Source organism: Myotis davidii, unplaced genomic scaffold, assembly GCF_000327345.1.
Source record: "Myotis davidii unplaced genomic scaffold, ASM32734v1 scaffold1643, whole genome shotgun sequence".
NCBI classification, from domain to species: domain Eukaryota; kingdom Metazoa; phylum Chordata; class Mammalia; order Chiroptera; family Vespertilionidae; genus Myotis; species Myotis davidii.
Window position 1 is genome coordinate 62,614 of NW_006294357.1, and position 10,632 is coordinate 73,245.

At 40.8% G+C, this 10,632-nt stretch overlaps 1 pseudogene; it reads right to left on the reverse strand.

Annotated features, from left to right (window-relative positions):
• Positions 1 to 3,541: 3,541 nt before the first annotated feature.
• On the reverse strand, positions 3,542 to 7,362 carry LOC102760264 (annotated as a pseudogene).
• Between the last annotated feature and the right edge of the window lie 3,270 nt (positions 7,363 to 10,632).

Here is a 10,632-nt window from a genome sequence, read left to right on the forward strand (position 1 = left end):
CCTCATGTTCAGTTTAAGCTGCCTGGCTGCCGGCCGCCATTTTGGCTGGCAGTTAATTTGCATATCACCCTGATTAGCCAATGAGAAGGGTAGCGGTTATATGCCAATTACCATGTTTCTCTTTTATTAGATAGGAAGGAAGGATTTCAGCCACTGTGTTAACTGCTTAGGATACAGGGAAGAATTGGTTAAGGTATCTGCTGCCCTTCAGGGCACAGTCTAGCTGGCAAACAGACATGGAGACAAATAATTGTTACCACACCAGATAATGAGTATCTAAAGGGAGTACAGATTGCTGAAGGAGCCCGGAAGAGGTGATTATAGGTGGATCTCTGGTGTTGGGATTAGAACTCCTAGGAAACAACTTATTATGTAATTGATTGTAACCTACCTGAGATCACTCAACTTTAACAGTTTCCTTACAAGCTTGGGACTCCAAAATGGGTGAAAGGGAAGCAATTTCCTCTTTTCAAAATTCTTTTCTCAGAGATGGGATTCAGTGTCCTAACTTTCTTCCTGTCAGCTCATGTGGGTATTCCCCACCTCTCCCTTCCCCCCACCAGCTATCTGCTGCTTTATGAGCAATCTCCGGAGAGGAAAACACACTGATCCTATTCCTCCTTGCACAACCCTGTTTTATGGAGCAGAATAGCCAGGAAATCAGGCAGTCCACTGAAAGGATCTTGCAACTGGGGCCTTCTACCAAATTATTCACCCTCTGATGATCATCTGTTTTAAATACTATTGGATGATGTGTTGAGACCTGGAATATTTCCTCTATAAATCTACTTTATAGAAGGCTAAGCTCTACTCTAATATGGAGGTGTGACTTGACTGAGATGTCAAATAAATTTTGTTTCACAGCTATTATAAGTAAACTGAGATGTCTGAAAAATCAGGCACCATGAATTGCCGCTTCCCTTTCCATGGTTCTGATTTGTAACTAGTAGTTGTGTACATTTCAGTTCACTGAAGACTCTGGCTATGCAAACCTCTTTTTTTTACCAGCCACTAAATATGCAGGAAACTATCCTTGATAGGTTCCAAATGTCATAGAAGAGCAACCAGATCAGCAATGGAGGGAGAAAAGAATGAAGTGGCATTTATCAATGTCCAATGAAACAAAGGGGTTTTACTAACTGTTTGGCATTTTTAGAAATTTATTTTATCATCAAAGACATTGCTTCAGAATTTAGCCATACATTCATCATGCCAATACCCCACACAGCTATTATTGGGAACTGGACAAACAAATCAAACTAATTCTGCAGTCTTAACTCTCATTAGCCCTAAAATTACTTTCAAGGACTCTTGATGCTAAGCTTGGGGCATTTACACTCTGCCTAAGATACTGGGAGAGGTACCAACACCTATGCTGGAGCAAACAAAGATTTGGCCCTGAGCATGGTAGCTAACCACAGCATTTGAAGGAGGCTACAGTGGGCATTTTACTTGCTCACAGCATTCTACTTGTGAGAACTAAATGTGTGACTTCAACAGAGTTCTTAGGTTTACCCAAGGTGGCTGGTCTCAGTTCACACGTAAAACTGCAATTAGCCATTATGCTATATTCTTCTATCACATTGGTTTTGCATCCAAGCATTTAAAATTGCACTAGATCAATGAAGCTTTCCTCACCATTGACATCAGCTGTTAGGGAAGATAACTTCTGGATTGTTCCTTTTCTTCTTTTTTTATTTTCTTAATTGATTTTTAGAGAGAGAGGAAAGGAAAGAGACAGAGAGAGAGAGGATAGACGTCAATGTGAGAGTGAAACATCAATCAGCTGCCTCCTGCACAGCCCCCACCAGGTATCAAGTCCACAAACCTGGCGCATGCCCCAATTGGGAATCAAAATCAAATCAGAAATATTTTGGTGCATGAGATGATGCACAACCAACTGAGTCACATGGTACAGGGTGACTTCTGGGCTCTCAATAGACTCTTGAGGTGCTTTTCCCCTTTTGAGGCAGATTTTGGAGACTAAGTTTGAGGTTCTTGTTCCAGATCCTTCTGGTCGTCACATCTTCTGATACATATAACTTCTTCCTCGCTTTTCTTAAGGGTTGGTGTTTGCCTTACTTTGGTGTAACTCTTGTATTAAATAAGTTCTGCAAATGAATCCAGGCTACTGTTGGAGACGGGAAATTGGAAATACTGATTCACTTGGTCCAACAAATTATATAGCAGTGGTTCCCAACGTGGGGTACATGCCTCACAGGAGGGCAATTTGATTTTTAAGAGGGGCAATTCGAGAATGAGTTATTAACTGAATCTTTGCATTTCTTATGGTCCTAGGGGCCTCATATAGGCTTCTTCCACATGAATAGTAGTTCACTTTTTGAATAATAAGAATTGTATGCCATGGGGGGGGGAGGCATTAGGATTTTAAAGATGCTTAGGTGGGGCATGGCCAAAAAAAAAATTGAGAGCCACTGCTATATAGGAATATATGTTATTCTGGCCAACTCATATGACACCACTCCTCTCTTTTTTATTATAAAGGATTTCAAATACATACATATATACATATATAAATATACATATATTTACTTATATGTATATAATTAGACACAATGATAAAATAAACTTCTATGTACCTATCACCATCAGCTTTAACTATTATCAACTGGCCAATCTTATTTTCTCTATACCCATATCCACCTCATTCCACCACATTCTGTTTTTCTGTTTAAAAATCAATTTTTGGCATACATATATGCATATAAATTCATTGATTAATCTCTTTCCACCTGGGGGAGGCCTGGGGATGGGAGCAGGGTGGAGGGGGTCAATGGGGAAAAAAGTACATCTGTAATACTTTCAGTAATAAAGATACTTTAAAAATAAATTAATTAAAAATTAAAATAAATGAAAATCATTTTATATTAACATCATCTTTCCATTTCAAGTGTCTGTCATGTATAAGGAATGTTAGTAAAAATTCCATTTGAAACTTCTTTGTACGTATTTCAGTTGATAAATAAACTGAATTTGCATAAAAGAGTTAAACTTAAATAATTCATATTTCCTCCTCTTGCAACAGGCATATATTGGTAAAATATAGATATTCTTGAGCTTAAGCTTTGTTCTACCATAAGTGAAGACCATAACTCATCAGATGGTACAATTAACAGCATAAAAACCAAGAAATTGTCAGTTGTGTCCTGGCTTGAACTAGTACTGAGGTGAGAAAAAGAATATTCACATGTGGTTTCTGGTCCAAGGGTGGGGCATGAGTGGTGAGGAGAAGAGAACATCTTTCTTTACAGCTCTGATAAAAATAATCTGTTGTGACACTGATTTTTAACTTTGAATATATTCTTCTACATTTGTTGATTAATTCCATAATCATGTTATTTAAAACTCAGATGTCAACTAACAAAGTATAATCCATTTTGAACAATGTCAGTAGATTCAAAAATGATCTTTAGGCTGGTGGAAACAACAGAAATGCACATGGGGAGAGCAATGATTCAGGGTGTTTGTTTAATTCACTGTAGTCAATCGCACATTCATCCTGGATTTCAGTATGGCAGACTTAACCACTCAGGGCATTCCAGGCAGGGTTTCCTTGGCCTGAACAGCAGTGAGGCTGGCAGGGACCTGCCCAGAGCATACAGGGGATGATAGTGAAGGGCATCTAGGGGCAGCTGGCCTCCAGCTCCAAGGTCATCAGGATGCACTCAGTTGCAGCCATGTTGTTGCCATGATCTTGGAGGACCTCACCTAGCCCATTCCAGACTTCCTGGGCCATTGAGTTCATCTATACTGTATGCTGAAAACTTTTCTCCACTAGACTATAGTGTCCCAGCTGATGAAGGATCAGCTGCATGTTCTTCATATGGGTGGGGCTGATGTATAAGTCTTCTTCGTACCACCACTGGGTTTCATCAATGTTTCCTTGGAGCAACCTGGCCACATATATATACAGGACATTATGGGACATTGGAAAGAAGTTGGCAGCTTCTTGAGTGCAGGTTGTGGCTTCTGTAGGCTTCCCAATGCCAATGTATACTTCAGCTGTGTGGAGCCAGATCTGTGTCAGGGTCATCCAGGCCCCTGCTTGGGAAAGCTTCTCTGCAGAGAAACCTGATCTCTTTTTTTCCTGATCCACTGTTAAGTGGATGTGGCATGGACAGAGCTTATCTCCAGGTCTTTGAAGTCTGAGAAAGTAATTATATTAAGCTGTCATCTGTCCGCAATGGTTCTATCTAATTGGCTGCTCCCATGTCCAGAATCACTGGGATTGGTTACAAATAGCAGGATTTCCATATTTGTAACATGAGCTTACAAGTGAGGAGTGCTTCATCCAGCTCCAGCAGAGTGACTCCAACTTCATTTTGGAAAACAGTAGTATAAAATTTTCTGGATATTCACTCAGGGCCATGTCAATGATGTTCAGAACATCATGGTAATGCTTCTGTACTGATAACAAGAGGGCAAGGAGGTGCAGATAATTGACATCATAGCCTTGAAGATGAAAAGCTTGATAGATATACCCCAGAGCCTCTGGTATCTGTTTGGAGATGGTGAGCTGAGAGCCAGGTAAAAAGCTGCTTGATGATCTATAGGTAATAGACTGTGGGCCCTCTGAAATGCAAGAAGCACCTTTCTCTGCAGGACCTCTTGTGTCCTTCTCAAGGAAGCATCAGTGGCCTTCAGACTCTACATGAGTTCCACAGTGAAGTAGCCTTTGACCTTGAACTCAGACATTTTCTCTCCTGCATCGACAGTTTTGGCAAACTTCTCAGCCTCTTTCAACCAGTAAATAGAGCCCATGCACAGCTTCTCAGTGAGGAGGAAGATGGTGGTGTCATCGGGCTTTAGCTGAATGCATTCTTTCAGTACTTTCATAGGCCTGGGCAGATTTTCCAGCAGCCATGAGTGACAGAACAAACTGGTACCAGAGGTTGAACTCAAAGGAAAACTTCATGGCTTTTTCTAAGCATTCCAACAGCAACTCAAATTGGTTTCTTCCAAGAGCAACAATTAGTAGATCATAGACCACTGAGGCTATCTGCAGACTGATGAGGCAGTCACTCTTATGCTAAGGTATCCTGCTCAGCACAGCATCCAGGTTGGCCATAGATTCACTAATCAGCAATAACAACAGGGCTTCTTCACTATTTTCTTGAAGACAAAAACAGGTTCTCTCCTGAATAGATGCAGGTTTTTCAAGTGAGGGTGTATGTTTTTGTGTTTGCTTCTTTCCAGAGAGGATCATCCAGAGGTAACTGGAATGGTGGGTCCTCCAGAGAATTCCAGTAGCTCTGTTCACACATATCCCACAACAAGATCTCTGCCAACTGCCTCACTATTATCTTTTCTAACTCTGGAAGTACAGGAGCACAATGTCCACTGCTTTCTCATAACAGGTGATGGCATGCTGATTCTAGTCCACATGGAGATTACTGGAAAATGAGAAAATAGGTAGCTTTTCTAAACAAAGTCTTTTGGTAGTATAGGCTTCTGCCATCAACCACAACCTGTTCAGAGGGACTGTTATCACCAGCAAGTCTTGAAAGCCCACTCATACATAAATTTTGAGAGCTTCTTTATAATCTCCTTCCACATAGTTCAATTTGGCCATGATCAGATTGGATTCTGTAGAAATTCTGACTTGAGGTTCCCTCAGTCAAAGGAGGTGGTCAGATACTTTTAGACCTCAGTCAGCTGGGGCATGGGGGTGTCTTTCAGTTACTTCTCCCTAAAGAGAAGTTCTGTCATGTCATCACTGATGATGAGCTTCGGGGGCAACTGCTTGATGAGCTCGGGGATCCGCTCCCACCAGCAGTCACAGTGGCAGCACTCGATCTCTATCTCCAGCCTGAGCCTACTCTCTTGGTCACCATGATGGGCTGGCTGGCCCAGCTGGCCCACCCGCAGGCCCTTCAGGTCACACAGCCACGCAACCCACAGATTCAGGCTCCAGCTCCAGCTCAGAGAGATAAGGAAGCACTGGTAGGGGAAGAGGCATGGCTCCCACATTATTTCAAAGTAAATCCTATATATTGTATAACCTTATTTATAAATCTGTCAGGATACATATTCATTTTTAAAATATATTTTTATTGATGTCAAAGAGGAAGGGGAAGGGAGAGAAAGATAGAAACATCAGTGATGAGAGAAAATAATTGATTGGCTGTCTCCTACATGCCCCCTACTGGGGATCAAGCCTGCAACGGGGGCATATGCCCTTGACTGGAATCGAACCTGAGACCCTTCAATTCGCAGGCTGATGCTCCATCCACTGAGCCAAACCAGCTGGGGCCAGATTCATTTTTAAACAAAATCACAGTATTATTATTACACACAAATTAAAAGATCCTCTCTTTTTTGTGGTGCTATTTTTTAATTTTTTTCCAATCTTTAATTTCTTTATTGATTAACGTATTACATATGTGACCTCAATCCCCCATAAACCCCCCCACTCATGCCCTCGCCCCCCTGTTGTCTGTGTCCATTGGTTGGGCTTATATGCATGCATACAAGTCATTTGGTTGATCCCTTCCCCTTACCCCCACCCTTCCCTACTTTCCCTCTGAGGTTTGACAGTCTTATCACTGCTACTCTGTCTCTGGATCTATCCCTTTTCATCAGCCTACCTTGTTCACTATATTCCACAAATGAGTGAGATAATGTGGTATTTATCTTTCTCTGACTGGCTTATTTCACTTAGCATAATGCTCTCCAGTTCCATCCATGCTGTTACAAATGGTAAGACCTCCTTCTTTTTTACCACAGTGTAGTATTCCATTGTGTAGACGTACCACAGTTTTTTAATCCACTCATATGCTGATGGGCACTTAGGCTGTTTCCAAATCTGAGCTATGGTGAATTGTGCTGCTATGAACATAGATATGCATATATCCTTTCTGATTAGTGTTTCTAGCTTCTTGGGATATATTTCTAGAAGTGGGAAAGATCCTCTCTTTTTAAGAGTACTCTTAATACAAGTTTAGCGTAAGACCCACCCTAGAACCTGAAGTGGAATACCACGAAAGGCCTGTGTGTGAGTACATGTAAGTTTCCCTGGGGCCAGGGACTTGTGCAGTACTTTATGGATGAAGGCACTAGCCAAAGACATTTAAATTATCACTGTCAATACAATACCATTGGTACTTACACATTTGAGAAGCCTGAAGAAATTGAAAATGAAAGCTATAAAATGGGATTACTTTGATGAAAAGTACATTATACATGGAAAGTCAAACCCCCCTCATCACACGGAACCTTTACATGTGCTCTGATTAATAGTGAAACAGTCTTCTGGTGCTGGGCTCCCTGAGGTTCTTGTCCCATGTCCTATGGCCAGTATCATTCTGCCAGCTCCCCCCTCTCACCAATGTCTCCAGCCATGTGTCCCTAGCTTAATTCCACTGGGACCCACATTAGTGAGATCCCTCACTCCAGGAACATCCTCAGCATTCCCCTTCAATTCCCAAGTACCTGTTGACTTGCCTGCAAAAATAACCATTCATTCTAACAAGGAAATGAGAACAGAAAAACTTCTCTCTCTGATTTCCTATTTAAGGGGAATAATCTCTCCTCTGCTACCAGAAGCCACCAACAAGATCCCGTTTCCTTAATTCTCAGTTACAGACTCCAACTCACATGTACCTTAGTGGCTGGCTCAGTTAACCTCCCTCCCTCCATGAGTTATTTCACCTCTTCTTTAAAAGTTTTTATTCACCCCCTCATCCCAGAGAATTTTTCCCTCACTGCATCATTCCCAGGATAGATTAAAACCGCAAATCACCTGAGCTAACTTTTATCATTATTTATAGCACTGTAATTGCTATTGTCTCACCAACTGTGCATCCCTCTGGGGCCAAAAAAAGAAAAAAAAAAACAGGTCTTATTCATCTGTGTGAAGACTGGCACCCAGGACAGTGTTTGGTACACAGTAGATATACAATAAATGTTACTTGAATTAATGTTTGCCGGGCAAGACTTCTGATTCCTATTTCTCAACTGTAGCCTCAACTTAATAGGCTCCTCTCACATGTCCCTCTAACCCTCTTAAGAAGAAACACACACACACACACACACACACACACACATTTGGCTATCTTTGACTACCACAAAACACTCAGAGTAAAAATTTTATGAATATTTTACTTTAATGTGTTATACCTAGGCATAAATATTACACTAAATCAAATTATATACTTTGCCCATGCACCATGTCTTGTTGAACATTCTTGGTATAGATTTATATTGAGAGGTTTAATTCACAGCAATCAATATTTAGCAACATTTGTTCAGTAGTTGATATATAAAACTAGCAAGCTCCTTTTTTACCCATGCTGCCACATTCCTGTTTTTATAAGCCAAGAGTCTTTCCATTCTGGTTTTGTTGCCTCTGCTGCATGCTCTCCTGGCCTTCTCACTTCAACCCTTCAACTGATCATCTCTTTGTGGAATCTGGAGACCTCACAGAGGTGACCTATTGTTCTAGCTGTGAACCAGACTGCCTCACTAACTCCCAAGCCCCCTATTACTAAGTTCATTTTGCTGGGAGACAATGCTCTTTCCCAAAGACTCCTACCCTCAATTTTCAACTATTCCTTTTTCTCTTAATTTTTTTTCTTCTTCTTTTCTTTAGTTAATCCTCACTTGAAGCTATTTCTTCCATTGATTTTTTTAGAGAAAGTGGAAGGGAGGGGGAGAGACACTGAGAGAGAAATATCAATATGAGAGAGACACATCAATTGCTTGCCTCCCTTATGTCTCCTGACTGCAGTCGGGGATCGAGCCTACAACCTAGGTATGTTCCCTTGACTGGAATCAAACCTGTGACTCTTCATTCTGCAGGGGATGCTTTAACCACTGAACAAAATAGCTAAGGCTTATTCCTCATTTTTTGTTTTCTCCTATGCAAAGAGTTATTTCCAACCTCAAGGTGAAGCCTTTCCGCGTCAATCAATGCATAGACATACACATGCACACACTAAATCTCCATCAATGCCATGGAAAAGCCCTGACCAAAGAACTTATATATGCACAACCCAGGGACACCGACAATACTATGGTGAAGGACTTGGGGTAGAGTGGGACAATAGGGATCAAGTGGGACATCTGTAATACTTTCAACAATAAAGATAAATGAACAGGAACAATAAATAAGTAAATAAAAAATCAAACCTTCAGAAAAAAAGGAAAATGAAAAGAAAAGCCCTGGGCTTGCCAGATGTTCTCCATCTATGATTAAATCATATTCAGATATGTCCATAGACTCATAGAACCTGGAAGTTGGAAGAAAATTTAATGGTACCCTAATCCCACTGGCCTTGCAAGGCTTGAATTCTCTTGATTTGCAATGGATTGAGGACTACAGCTAGAATAAAATCTAGGCAAACAGGATTTGACTCAGTCACAGTCTTATAGGTTCAGCAATTCATTGTGCATGTTGTCCTGTTGTCAAATCAAAAGACAAAGCAAAGGTGCCCTTCCTCATGAGGTCTTAGGGCTTAGATAAAACTATCAACAAAGAATATTCATTTACAAGTTGAGTACATGTTGCAAACATGTGCACATGCATGCTCCAGCATGATCCCTCTTACACCTTGTGTTAACACTCAGAGTTGCCATGTGCAGTGAGGTTGGCAGTGGCCAATCGCCCAAGCTTCTTTGAAGGTGAAGGAATGCAGGGTATCTGGAATGAGAAATCTTCATAAATTCCTTTCTCAGGCTCCTATTTTGTCTCACTTTGGTACCTTGGCCTTATTTGCTATTCACATCACCCACTTCTCTTGAATCCCAGATTCTCCCACAGGACATTGGACTCGGTTTTATTAATAGTCTTCTCACGAGGCACACATATTTCAGTCTGAACATGATTTCAATTTAATGTGCACCTTGGCCACTCAACCTAAGAGCATGTTCTTGCTGCATATAATCTATCTTTTCGCCCAGACTTGATATCACCCTGTTCTCTCAGGATCATCATTCAAGTGTTCAGCCATGCATCCATGGTAAGTCTAAGTATGCAATATAGACTCTTCTGATTTGATACAGGGGATTTAGATTCAATTAGAATTTCATTGATTCATGCCAACATGTACTTCATAGTGACACATCTCAAAATGATTCACTTTCAATCCTTTTCTTCACATGGTTGCAATTACAACAGAAGACCTGCACATTTCATACAAACCAGGGCCTAGACAACTTGGCTTGGAGAAAAAGCCTAAAAATGTGCATGTTCATTGACTCAGTGATCAACTTATTTGAATCATATTTTTAAAATATGTGAAAAAATAGCTACAAATGGATATTCATTGAAGCAATGTTTATGAGTTAAATATTGGAAGTAATCCATATACCCAACAACAAACATAATTGACTTTTTATTTCCAGGAGAAATAAATCTATTGGTCAAAGATGTAGCTATATTGTTCATTGAAAACATCAGGCTTCAAAGCAGCAGGTATGTTATGTTTTCATTTAAAATTATGTATGTTTGAATACACATACAAAAAGATATCTGGAATGCTATGTGCCAATATATGGTGCTTATTATAGACTAGAGGCCCGGTGCACAAAAATTGTGCACTTGGGGGAGGGGGTCCCTCAGCCTGGCCTGTGCCCTCTTGCAGGCTGGGACCCCTCGGGGGCTGACCACCT